Source organism: Hemiscyllium ocellatum, chromosome 16 (genome assembly GCF_020745735.1).
Source record: "Hemiscyllium ocellatum isolate sHemOce1 chromosome 16, sHemOce1.pat.X.cur, whole genome shotgun sequence".
NCBI classification, from domain to species: domain Eukaryota; kingdom Metazoa; phylum Chordata; class Chondrichthyes; order Orectolobiformes; family Hemiscylliidae; genus Hemiscyllium; species Hemiscyllium ocellatum.
Window position 1 is genome coordinate 45,828,107 of NC_083416.1, and position 14,367 is coordinate 45,842,473.

Below are 14,367 nucleotides of genomic sequence, written 5' to 3' on the forward strand. Positions count from 1 at the left end.
AAGATTGGGGTCCTTGAGTGACACAGTTTGGAAACAAGCCCTTCTGGTCAAGGGCACCCAGGGGAAACACTGAGTCTTGGTTGAAAAGACCCTTGAAGGCTTCTTCCAATGAGCACGTACCTCCTCTCTGTCCTTGAGGAATGCCCCTCAGTTCTTATCACCAGTGGTGTAGGTCCTTCGGCGTAGGTACTCGAGCTGTTGATGGTCTGGATTGTGCTGAAGAATCCACTGACATTGTGGTTGCCAGTGAGTTGCTGAATTTCCTGCAATCATTCCACCCACCACATGTTCTTTAGGTTACATATTTTTTTTCTTTTTGGACCTTGGCCTTCTGTAGAGAAAGTGAGGACTGCAGATGCTGGAGCTCAGAGTCAAGAATATGGTGCTGGAAAAGCACAGCAAGTCAGGTAGCACCCAAGGAGCAGGAGAATGAAGGGCTTATACCCGAAACGTTGGTTCTCCTGCTCCTCAGATGCTGCCTGACCTGCTGTGCATTTCCAGCACTACACTCTCAACCTTGATCTTCTGTCGACCTGCTTTCTTCCCCTTGAGTGTTAGCAGTGTTTCCAAATCAGGAATGCATTGGACTTGAGTTAGTAGCTCCTGGATCTCCTGGTCATTCTCATCAAATCACTCTTGATGTTGCTTGATAAAGAGACCTAGACTGTCCTCACAAGTCTTATTTCTGATTAATATTAAGAGCAGACCAGCTGCTTGTGGGTATTCTGGGCATCCTATTTGTTGAGTCTCACCAAATTGATTGTGAGTCTACATGTGGAACCACGGGAGATGAGAGATACTAAATAAATATTTCACGTCAGTATTTACTGTGGAGAAAGACATGGAAGATAGGGCACTCAGGGAAATAAATATTGATGGTCTTGCAAACAGCCTACCTTGCAGAAGATGAGGTGCGAGACATCATAAACACATAAAGGTAGATAAATCTCCAACACCTACCAAGACATTGTGAGAAGCTAGGGAAGAAATTGCGAGGTACCTAGCAGAGATATTTGTCTCATCGTTAGTCACAGGTGAGGGGCCAGAGAACTGGAATGTGGTTAATGAGGTGAGGACTGATTAATGATAGCATGGCTTTGAATGGGAAAATCATGACTTACAAAACTTGATTGAGTTTTTAACAATGTGACCAAAAAGATAGATGCGGGTGGAGTGGTAGATGTTGTCTACATGGACTTTAGCAAGGCTCCACATCGTAGACTGCTGAACAAAGATAGATCACATGGGAGCCAGGGAGAGCTTGCCAATTGGATAGAGAATTGTAGGAGACAGAGGGTGGTAGTAGAAGGTTGTTCTTCAGAGTGGAGGCCTGTGACCAGTGATGTCCTGAAGGAATCAGCGCTGGGTCCACTGGGTCCACTGTTGCTTGTGATCTACATGAGTGATTTGGATGAGAATATAGGAAGCATTGTGAGTAAGTTTGTGGATGACACCAAAATTGGTGGTATAGTAGACAGTGAAGAAGGTTATCTAAGAGTACAATGGGATCTTGATCAACTGGGCCAAGGGCCAAGGAGTGGCAGATGGAATTTAATTTAGGTAAATGCCAGGTGTTGCATTTTAGAAGGCAAACTAGAGCAGGACATACACAGTTAATGGTAAAGCCCTGGGGAGTGTTGTCAAACAGTGAGACCCAAGGGTTCAGGTATGTAGTTTTTTGAAAGTGGTGTCAGAAGTAGTCAGTGGTGAAGAAGGTGTTTGGTACGCTTGCCTTTATTGGTCAGAGCATTGCGGATAGGAGTTGGGACATCATTTTGCAGCTGTACAGGTTGTTGTTAAGGCCACTTTTGTATAGCTCTGGTCATGTTGCTATAGGAAGGATATTGTTAAATTGGAAAGGGTGCAGAAAAGATTTACAAGGATGTTACTGAGACTGGAGTGTTGGAGCTATAATGAGAGGCTGGATAGCCTGGCACTTTTTTCCCCTGGAGCATAGAAGGTTGAGGGGTGAACCTATAGAATTTTAAAAATTCATGAGGAGCATAAATAAGGTGAATAGCAAAAGTTTTTTTTCCCTAAGGTATGAGAGTCCAAATCTAAGGGGCATATTTTTATGGTGAGAGGAGAAAGATTTATAAGGGACCTGAACGGCAACTTTTTCACACAGAGGGTGGTTTTCATGTGGAATGAACTGCCAGAGGAAGTGGTAGATCCAGGTATGGTTACAACATTGAAAAGATATTTGAACAGATACGTTAATAGGAAGAATTTAAAGGGATAAAGGCCAAACTTTGGCAGATGGGATTGGTTTAGTTTGGTAAACCTGGACGGCGTGGACAAGTTGGACTGAAAGGTTTGCATTGATGCTGTATGACTCTATGACTGAGTAGTTCCTTTATCACAGAGTCCACAATCTGACAATATTGATTTTGCCGTGGCAGCACTTCTGCTGTAACTGCTAGTTTTGGGCCAATCTGATGGAGATAGTAGACTGGATCGAGTCAAGCAGTTGTCAACTCCTGTCATGGCTTGGGGTGACACAGACATCCTTACACTCCTTCACTCAGACAATGACGTAGTCAGCAGGTGCTAGTGTTTGGAGTGAAGGTGTTCACAAGAACTTTTATATTTGTCTCTCTGATAAAATAAGTATTTGTCACGACCAGACCATTTCATCAGGAGAAGGACACATTGGTTTGCTTGCCCTACACGTTCCTTCCCATTCACGCCTTTCCAGAGGTTTGAGTCACTCCCACCTCTGGCACTGAAATCACCAAGGTGAATCAATTTGTCTCTCTGTGAGACACAGGACAACAAGTCATCAAAGCTGGAGTAGAATTTCTTTTTGGCCTCATCTGTTGCTTCTAGTTTGAGGTATATGCACTGACACTTGTTCTGTACTGCTTCAAATTGGTGTCCTTCATTGTCCGTGTGTATGGGTACATGTCTCTCGGTGGCTAGTTGGTGTTCGTGTACTATGGTGGCTAATTTCCTTCCTGTTTGCCCTATGTAATTCTTTTGGCAGTCTTTACATGGTATTTTGTATATAACGAAGGATACCAATTTGACTGGGATAATGTATCCATCCTAGGACAAGCCAAACAGAGACATGCACAGGAATTCTTCAAAGTCTGGCATTCAACCCGGAACTCCAATAATAAACCTGTAAAGTTGGATCCCATACACCAAACATGAAGGAACAGAACCAGCAACAAAATCGGTAATGACACCAGCAACCCCAGCAGATCCAGACACACATAAATAGCAAGCGGGACAGAACGCCAAAGCTTCATTGGAGCTGCACTGATGATGTTTCTAGAATGCTGACGAAACATTTGTGAATAAACATACCAGCTCCGTGAGCAAGTCAACAAGCTCATGGGATGAAAGCATGGGAGGTATGCAGGGTTGATGTTAAAATCAGATCAGTCATCATCTTATTTAATGGTGGATCAGGCTCAAAGGTTTGAATGACCTACTGTTGTTCCTTCTTCTTAAAACTACCACACGGTGCTGCGAGGGCAAGGTCTTCAACCAACTGCAAGAGTTTGCGAAGACAATTGGCATCCAGCACTGCAAGGACATTGCACACAATAGTTATTACCCCTACCTTCCCCATCCCCAAACCTCCATCGTATAGGCCCACAGTCCTGCTTGCTTGTGGATCTGTGACAAAATGAAGAGGGTGTTCCATATCAGTCAGCCCCTGTCAGATCAGCAAATCCTGCCACAGCGGATTGAATGCTTTAGAAATGCTCAATCAGATCCTTTCCCTGTGCTGACACCATTTTTTGTTTCAGTTCCTGACAATATATTTCAAGCTGTGGGCTTTGGGTCTTCAGAACCCCATTCTCCCATTGCTTTGAACTGGCTGGAGCTGGCTCACTCCACAGTCAAGTCTACAAGAGCAGTCATCATGTTATGTGAGAAGGTCTTTCCATTGTAGGTCAGCCTTTCAATTTCCAGAAAAAAATGTTTCTGAATTTATTCTGGAAAGGTAGATCTGGGCAACAGTCAAGATAGATGTTAGAAGATGTTTCCACATGTGACAGAGTTTCAAAATAGAGGATATTCTTACAGAATCGGGGATCTTCATTAAAAATTGAGATATGAAGGAATTTCTTCTCTACCCCACTGAGTCATGGAGGCTAGATCACTAAAAATATTGAAAACGGAGGTAGATTTTTAAAATATCAGAGTTGGGTGCTATGAGGAGCTGGCATGAAAGGGGGTTTGAGGTCTAGGGCAGATCAGCCATCACCTTCTAGAATGGTGGGGCAGGTATGAGGGCAGGTCTGAGGGGCTGAATGGCCTACTCCTTTAGCTCTTTCTCATGGTGGTAAATCTGTTTGTCATGGTACTGTGTCGAGTAAAATAATAAAACTTGGGGCCTAGAGTTCCTTATCACCTTATGGTTTTTCACTTATCAGAACTAGATTTGTACTCTTCTCTTAATTGTCATCACAAGGAGCCCCAGGATGGTAACTTTCAGGATGTAGGTTTGCTCACTGAGCTGGAAGGATCGGTTTCAGTTTCGGTTCCAGCTCAGCGAGCAAACCCATATCCAGAACCTCAACTGAGCTACAAATCATCTCAAAACTCAGTAGTAGCTTTCAGACATGTGTAATATTAACCAGCAATTACACATTGTTGTGAAGGGAATTGACCATTGTGCCTGGTTGTTTCTATGTTTGGAGCAATGCATCTTGTCTCACTCCCACTCCTACTCCAACCCACCCACAGTGTGCGTGTTATGACCTCCCTCAGGCACGTTGGCTATCTTCCAGTGCAGAATGCCTCTCCATAAAGTATACCCCTGTACTTTGTTTTTAAGGTGAGAGGAAAGAGATAGAAAACTACATGGGGCAATTTCTTTTACACAAGAGGGTGGTTCGCATGTGGAATGAATGTCCTGAGAAGTGGTAGATGTGGCATTGTTGTAACTTTTAAAAGATACTTATGTAAGTACATGAATCGGAAAGGTTCAGAGGGATATGGACCAGGAGCAGGCAGGTGGGACTAATTTAGTTTGGGAATTTTTTTACCATAGACTGGCTGGACTGAAAGATCTGTTTCCATGCTGTGTGACTCTATGACTCAAAAAACATCCATGTATTGCACCTTTTATATCTGAACAAAAACTTGTGGGCAGGTTTTCCCAATAAGTTCCTGTGGCAATACTTTCACCAACTGACTCAGCTTAGCTGGTTTGAGTTTAATCAAAGCTTAACTATTTCCTGGTGTATTCTCCGTAGCAACACCAATATCAATCAGAATTGCCAATTAATCCACATCTTCTCCCTATGCAGTATAATTTATTTTCTTTGTAATTTGTGTCTTGCAATTCTACCCTCATGAGAGCAAAATAAAAAGCTTTGACATGCTTTTTACTAAATAACAACTTAATTTCTTGTACCCATCTCATATTCTTTAGCCCTTATTACACCTACGCTTCTGAACCAACCTAAAAGCTGGAGAGCAGTGTGCCACACTATGGTGAGGCTCTGAATAATCATTGGAGCTATCTCTCTCCATCTGTGGCATGCTGAAAACAAGTATGCAGATCATGGGTCAGGACCAGCATGAACTCAGTGAATTGCTGCAGCTGATGGTCCATTCAGGTGAACCCTCCTTCCCTCAATGTTGACATTAGCACGAGAGTCGGAGACAGCGTTGACACTCATGTTTGAGCTGGACTCCTTTTATCCCTCTCCATTTATGCATGACATAGCTTGTGGGGCTGAGTACATTTCCCACTGAGCTGCTGCTCCAAAGTATCTGCTTCTTTAATTGCTCCCAACACTGAAGTTTTCTTTCCCCAGCTCCCACCATGCTTTCATCACCTTGCTTCTCCCACCATGCTCTCATCGCCTTGCTGCCATTCACTTGAGATATGAGACACCACATAAAAGTCTAACAATCTATTTTGGTAAAAATCTAAAGAACTGCAGATGCTGTAAATCAGGAACAAAAACAGAAACTGATGGAAAAGCTCAGCAGGTCATAGAGTCGTAGAGATGTACAGCATGGAAACAGACCCTTCGGTCCTATCTACCTGCGACTTCACTTTCAGGTCTGGCAGCATCTGTGAAAAGAAATAAGAGTTAATGTTTCGGGTTGAGTGACCCTTCCTAAGAACTATCTGCTGGCGTTTTTACACCCTTTATGTGTAGCAATGCTTCCTAACATCTCTCCTGAATCGTTTGGCCCAAAGTTTTGGACTATATCCCCTAGTTCTTGAAATAGTTGTCTTTGTCTACCCTGTCTTTTTCTGTTAGTATCTTGAAAACTTTATCATATCACCACTTAACCCTCTAAATTCTTGAGAAGACACATCTAATTCATATAATCTCTCCATATACTTTCAGGGGTTAAATTATTATTCTTGTAAATCGACATTGTACACACTCTAAGAGCAGTATATCCTTCCTAAGGTATGCTGCCCAGATCTGCTCACAGTATTCCAACGTGATTTTGAACAACTGAGGCATGACTTCAACATCCTTATACTGCGACTGTTTAGATATAAAAACTAGCATTCCATTACCTTCCTTGATTGGTTTTGTGGTATTTTAAAGATCTATGGACCTAAACCCCCAAGTCTCATTGGATATCCATTATATTTAATTTCACAGCACCTAGAAAATACTCTGATCTATCCATTTTCAATCCAAACTAGATAGCCCCTTCTTGCTTACATTAGAGTCCATGTGCCACAGTTTGCCCCTTCACACAGCCTATCATTATCTCTTCATAATTTTATGCTATCATCGACAGTGTATGTCTACATCTACATTGCTGCCAAACTTTGCATCATCAGCAAATTTGAGACTATGGCTTTCTGTGCGATGATCGAAGACCTGCCGGAAATCTTGGTTTGCCAATTCCTCAATTATAGAGTCATAGAGATGTACAGCATGGAAACAGACCCTTCGGTCCAACCTGTCCATGCTGACCAGATATCCCAACCCAATCTAGTCCCACCTGCCAGCACCCGGCCCATATCCCTCCAAACCCTTCCTATTCATATACCCATCCAAATGTCTCTTAAACGTTGCAATTGTATCAGCCTCCACCACATCCTCTGGCAGCTCATTCCATACACGTATCACCCTCTGCATGATAAAGTTGCCCCTTAGGTCTTTTTTATATTTTTCCCCTCTCACCCTAAACCTATGCCCTCTAGTTCTGCATTCCCCAAACACAGGGAAAAGACTTTGACTATTTATCCTACCCATGCCCCTCATAATTTTGTAAACCTCTATAAGGTCACCCCTCAGCCTCCGATGCCCCAGGGAAAAGAGCCCCAACCTATTCAACCTCTCCCTGTAGCTCAGATCCTCCAACCCTGGCAACATCCTTGTAAATCTTTTCTGAACCCTTTCAAGTTTCACATCTTTCTGATAGGAAGGAGACCAGAATTGCACGCAACAATGGCCTAACCAATGTCCTGTACAGCTGCAACATGATCTCCCAACTCCTGTACTCAATACTCTGACCAATAAAGGAAAGCATACCAAACACCTTCTTCACTATCCTATCTACCTGTGACTCTACTTTCAAGGAGCTATGAACCTGCACTCCAAGGTTTCTTTGTTCATCAACGTTCCCTAGAACCTTACCATTAAGTGTATAAGTCCTGCTAAGATTTGCTTTCCCAAAATGCAGCACCTTGCATTTATTTGAATTAAACTCCATCTGCCACTTCTCAGCCCATTGGCCCATCTGGTCCAGATCCTGTTGTAATCTGAGGTAACCCTCTTCGCTGCCCACTTCACCTCCAATTTTGGTGTCATCTGCAAACTTACTAACTGTACCTCTTATGCTCGCATCCAAATCATTTATGTAAATGACAAAAAGTAGAGGGCCCAGCACCGATCCTTGTGGCACTCCACTGGTCACAGGCCTCCAGTCTGAACAACAACCCTCCCTCACCACCCTCTGTCTTCTACCTTTGAGCCAGTTCTGAATCCAAATGGCTAGTTCTCCCTGAATTCCGAGATCTAACCTTGCTAATCAGTGTCCCATAGGGAACCTTGCCGAATGCCTTACTGAAGTCCATATAGATCACATCTACTGCTCTGCACTCATCAATCTTCTTTGTTACTTCTTTAAAAAACTCAATCAAGTTTGTGAGACATGATTTCCCACTATCGTGAATCAGTCCTTGCCTTTCGAAATACATGTACATTCTGTCCCTCAGGATTCCCTCGAACAACTTGCCCATCACCGAGGTCAGGCTCACTGGTCTATAGTTCCCTGGCTTGTCCTTACCACCCTTCTTAAACAGTGGCACCACGTTAGCCAACCTCCAGTTTTCCGGCAACTCACCTGTGACTATCGATGATACAAATATCTCAGCAAGAGGCCCATCAATCACTTCTCTAGCTTCCCACAGAGTTCTCGGGTACACCTGATCAGGTCCACTTTTAACTGTTTCAAGACATCCAGCATTACCTCCTCTGTAATCTGGACATTTTGCAAGATGTCAGCATCTATTTCCCTACAGTCTACATCTTCCATATCCTTTTCCACAGTAAATACTGATGCAAAATATTCATTTAATATCTCCCCCATTTTCTGTGGCTCCACACAAAGACTGCCTTGCTGATCTTGGAGGGGCCCTAGTCTCTCCCTAGTTACCCTTTTGTCCTGAATATATTTGTAAAAACTCTTTAGATTCTCCTTAAATCTATTTGCCAAAGCTATCTCATGTCCCCGTTTTGCCCTCCTGATTTCCCTCTTAAGTATACTCAATACTTTCTTTATACTCTTCTAAGCATTCACTTGATCTCTGCTATGTATACCTGACATAATATTCCTTCTTTTTCCTAACCAAATCCTCGATTTCTTTAGTTATCCAGCATTCCATACACCTACCAGCCTTCCCTTTGACCCTGACAGGAATATACTTTCTCTGGATTCTTGTTATCTCATTTCTGAAGGCTTCCCATTTTCCAGCCGTCCCTTTATCTGCGAACATCTGCCTCCAATCAGCTTTCGAAAGTTTTTGCCTAATACCGTCAAAATTGGCCTTTCTGCAATTTAGAACTTCAACTTTTAGATCTGGTCTATCCTTTTCCATCACTATTTTAAAACGAATAGAATTATGGTAGCTGACCCCAAAGTGCTCCCCCACTGACACCTCAGTAACCTGCTCTGCCTTATTTCCCAAGAGTAGGTCAAGTTTTGCACCTTCTCTGGTAGGTACATCCACATTCTGAATCAGAAAATTGTCTTGTACACAATTAAGAAATTCCTCTCCATCTAAACCCTTGACACTATGGCAGTCCCAGTCAATGTTTGGAAAGTTAAAATCCTCTACCATAACCACCCTATTATTCTTACAGATAGTTGAGATCTCCTTACAAGTTTGTTTCTCAATTTCCCTCTGACTATCCCAATAAGGTGATCATCCCTTTCTTATTTCTCAGTTCCACCCAAATAACTTCCCTGGATATATTTCAAGGAATATCCTCCCTCAGCACAGCCATAATGCTATCCCTTATCAAAAATGCCACTCCCCCTCCTCTCTTGCCTCTCTTTCCATCCTCCTGTAGCATTTGTATCCTGGAATATTCAGCTGTCAGTCCTGCCTATCCCTGAGCCATGTTTCCATAATTGCTATGATATCCCAGTCCCATGTTCCTAACCATGCCCTGAGTTCATCTGCCTTCCCTGTTAGGGCCCTTGCATTGAAATAAATGCAGTTTAATTTATTAGTCCTACTTTGTTCCTGCCTCCCCTGACTGTTTGACTCACTTCTGTTCTCAGCTGTACCCGTCTCAGATCAATCTCTGTCCTCACTATCTCCCTGGATTCCACCCCCCACCTTACTAGTTTAAATCCTCCCAAACAGTTCTAGCAAATTTCCCTGCCAGTATATTAGTCCCCTTCCAATTTAGATGCAATCCGTCCTTCTTGTACAGGTCACTTCTACCCCAAAAGAGATCCCAATGATCCAAAAATGTGAATCCTTCTCCCATACACCAGCTCCTCAGTCATGAATTCATCTGCTCTATCCTCCTATTCCTGCCCTCACTAGCTCGTAGCACTGGGAGTAATCCAGATATTACTACCCTTGAGGACCTTCTTTTTAAATTTTTGCCTAACTCTCTGTAATCTCCCTTCAGAGTCTCAACCTTTTTCCTTCCAATGTCATTGGTTCTAATGTGGACAATGACCTCCTGCTGGCCCCTCTCCCCCATGAGAACATTCTGCACCCTCTCTGAGGCATCCTTGATCCTGGCACCAGGGAAACAACACACCATTCTGCTTTTTCTCTGCTGGCCACAGAAACATCTGTCTGTACCTCTGACTACAGAATCCCCTAACACAATTGATCTCTTGGAAGCTGATGTACCCCTCATTGCATTAGAGCCAGAGTCAATACCAGAAACTTGTCTGTTCGTGCAATGTTCCCCTGAGAATCCACCACCCCCTACATTTTCTAAAACAGCATACCTGTTTGAAATTTATATCCACAAAAGACTCCTGCCCTAGGTGCCGACCTCTTTCACCCTTCCTGGAGTTAATCCATCGATGTGACTGTATCTGAGACTTTCCCCCCTTCCTATAACTGCCATCCTTCACATACTGTTGCAAATTTGTCATCGCTTGTATCTGTCTCTCCAACCGATCCACTCAATCTGATAAGATTCGCATCCAACAGCATTTATGGCAGATATAATCCGCAGTAATCCTTAAACACTTTTTAATCTCCCACACCTGACAAGAAGTACATATCACTGCAAAGGCCATTTTTGCTCCTTCACAATCTACAGCCCCAGAAAATAATACCGTCTTATTCTTTAAAAACAAAAACAGCAATTGCTGGAGAAACGTAGCAAGTCCGATAGCATCTGTGGAGACAAAACAGTTAACATTTTGAGTCCAGCGACCCTTCTTCAGAAGTAGAACAGCTTGGAAAAGGCAATATCTGTGCTGGTGACGGGCAGGGTGGATTGTAGAGGAGAGGAGTGTGCAGATATGTGGGGATGAAGCCCGGGGGCGGGGTGGGGGGGGAGGTGGGGGGTGAAGAGAAAGAGAAAAACAAAGGAAGCAGACAAAGGGGTTGCTGATGGTAAACCAAGGAAGAAGAGACTCTAGATCGGTGATAATGGGAACTATGAGTAATTGAAAGGGGTTGGCTCTGCTGAAAGCAATTAAAGTAAAATTCTTATCCTTGTGTTCAGGTCTTTTCATGGCCCCACTCTTCACTGTCTCTGTCACTCCTCTGAGATACCTATACTCATGTAATTTTAGCCTCTTGCTTATCAACAGTTTTCTTCATTTCACCATTAGTGGGCTTGCCTTGCTTGCCTTCAATTCAACCTCTTAGTTAATATGTTTCTGATGAATTGTTTGTTTTATGTTATGGAACATATTGAATGTTGCTCATAGTACAAACTGCAACCAGTAGACTTGAATTACTATAAACCACTGATACTCAATCTTGTGATCGAACTTTAGGAAAACAAATCCAGTTAAATAGAATACTGTAAGCAAGACATTAGTCATGTGTCAATCGTTAAGGTTTTCTGAGTGTCGTGCTTCTTGGCAACCCTCTGCTATACTCAGTGAATCTATTGTCTAAAATAGTTTCTAAAAAATGTAATCAAGATTTATTTTGCTGAGTCAGGATATGTGGTTGTTATTGAGCCCGGATGTGGGCTTTGTGCCCATCATGTCTTATATGAAAATGTTCTGATCTTGATGGGTTATGTAAGAATGAGACATGTTGAGGTTACCTGTGAAAGAACAGGACAATATTAGATAAGTGTTTTCCGAATTGTTCCCAATGTGACCCTATTTCAATGCTTGTAGGAGGTTTTCTTTGAGTGGGTATGGAGTTGTTGGGAGATGTGACAGAATAGTTGTTGAGCATGGCAAAATGTTATTGTCGACAATAGTCTGATTCTTTCAGGACCAGAGATTCATGTGCACTTTTGTAACTGAGCCTCAATGCCAATACAAGCATTCTCCTGTCACTTGCCTCAGCTCCCATTCAATATACCTCTTCCTTCATCCAAAGAAGTCCCTGTTTGGCTATTTAGTTTAAGGATCCAGTCAGCTAATCAGGCATTCCAGGAATGACCAATCACTGTTGAGAAATGTCCCATTGACAAACCATTTAGAATTGTAGACATGTGCAGTACAAAAGCAGAGCCATCGGTCCAACTTGTCCATGCCAACCAGATATCATGAATTAATTCAGTCCCATTTACTAGCATTTGGCTCATATTCTTCTAAATCCTTCCTATTCATATATATCCAGATGCCTTTTAAATGTTGTAATTGTACCAGCCTCCACCACTTTCTTTGGCAATTCATTCCAGATATGGATTACCCTTTGCATTAAAAAATTACCTCTTAGGCCCCTTTTAAGTCTTTCCCCTCTCACCTCAAACCTATGCCCTCTAGTTTTCAACTCACCCCCCCCCCCCCCCACCCAAAGGAAAAAAAAGCCCCATCTATTTACCCTATCCTCATAATGTTATAAATCTCTATGACATAACCTCTCAGCCTTCCTCACTCCAGGGGAAACAGCCCCATTCTATTCAGCCTCTTCCTATAACTCAAACCTCCAACCCTGGCAATATCCTTATAAATCTTTTCACAACATCCTTCCTATAGCACAAAGAACAAGAATTGCATGTAGTATTCTCTTAGGAGAAACCTTCACCATCCCAGGCAACCTTCACTCAACAGTCACCATTGCTGCCTTTGGCTTTGTGACCCCCAAGGGATTGACCTGTGATAGCACTGAGTATCGTAATCCACCATTTGGAAAACCCTGATATTAGGTGTGTATTTTTCCTTCCTTTGTTCCTGAGAAGTTAGCAGATAAGAATGGGGAAAAAGATGGTGCATTCCTGATGTTTCTGACTAGCAATCCTGAAGCCCAGGCTATCGGTCTGTGAACCTGGGTTCAAATTCTATCATGACTGTTGATGGACTGTAAGTTTAATTAATAAATTCAATTAATTAGTAAATCTGGATTTGAAAGCTGATCTCAGTGGTGGTCATGAAAGTATCATTGTCAAAACAACTCATGAGGTTCACCAATGTCCTTCAAGGAAGGAAATCTGTTGTCCTTCTGGCCTGCCTAATGTGGCTCCCAGGTTCATTTCTCTATGAAATGGCCTAGCGAGCCATAGTCGAATGAAAACTGTTGCAATGACCCAGGGACTGCAGCGATTCAAGAAGATGACTTAGCATTGCCTTTTCAATGACAGTTGGAGATGAGCAACAAATGCTGACAACACTATGAAAGATATGGCAACTGGTGACTATAAAATAGCCTTAATCATTTAGGCCACTACATACGTAGTAACTTCATTCTCCATCAAGAAGACATGCAAATCTGTACCAAAATAATTGCACTTTGAAGGCTTAAAAATATTAATCGAATGTACAGCATAAACCCTCTCAACATGAAAAAGATTCCACCACTTATGGCAAAGGTATGAAGAGTGTGTGGGAGGCAGGGAATTTGGGGTAGAGGCATTGCTTTCCAATGCATATTGAGAAAGCTCTCCAGGGCTTTTGACCAGGCAGCATGAGGAAACCACAGGGTTTAGACAGCTCTAGGCCATGGGCATCAACTCGGCATCTCTTTTATGCTTTACCTTTTTGCATTTTGTTGTTTATTAAACTCTCCTGTACATTAGATTTACACCTTTCCTTATTCAATTATCTACATGATACTGTCTTGAAATAACATGTTGACAATGATTTCTTATCTAGGCAAGTGATGACTTTGCCTTTCAAGATTCACACTATTGCCCAAGATACTACTTTCAATATCCTCCTTGTTTGCCTGTGACTCTACTAATTAGGAGTTTTCATTTCCCAATAAACTTATTTCTCATTGCTTGGATGTTTGTCTTATATAAATTTGAAAATTTAATTTGTGGCTCTTCTTTCTCTCACAAATCTAATATCGAACTTAATTATAATCATAGTTTGCAAGATGAACCTTTATTGCTATATCTAATTGCTAACTCATCCTTTTGTATACCTCTAAATCCAATATGGGTAACTTCCATGCTGGCAAAGTGAGAGGCAAAGGGAACTGGATTCACCTTTTGGGAAGTCAGCAACAGAGTAACATGTCTACCTCCGCACATGACTCACTGTCACCAAATTGCCAAAGCTTTCTTCCCAGCAGCTACATGATGTGTTTGGGGTGATTTAGGATCATGAATCACAATTCCTCATTGGGTCACCACTGAGGAGTGAGAGAGAATAGATTGTTATTGCAGAGCAAATAGCAGAAAATTGCATTTAGAGGAGAATCACAAATATTGTATGAAGGGTAAACCTGCAGATATTATGTAGACAGGAAGATTATGGAAACTATCACGTTTGGAATTGAAGAAGCCAAAGAGGGCATGACAAGGT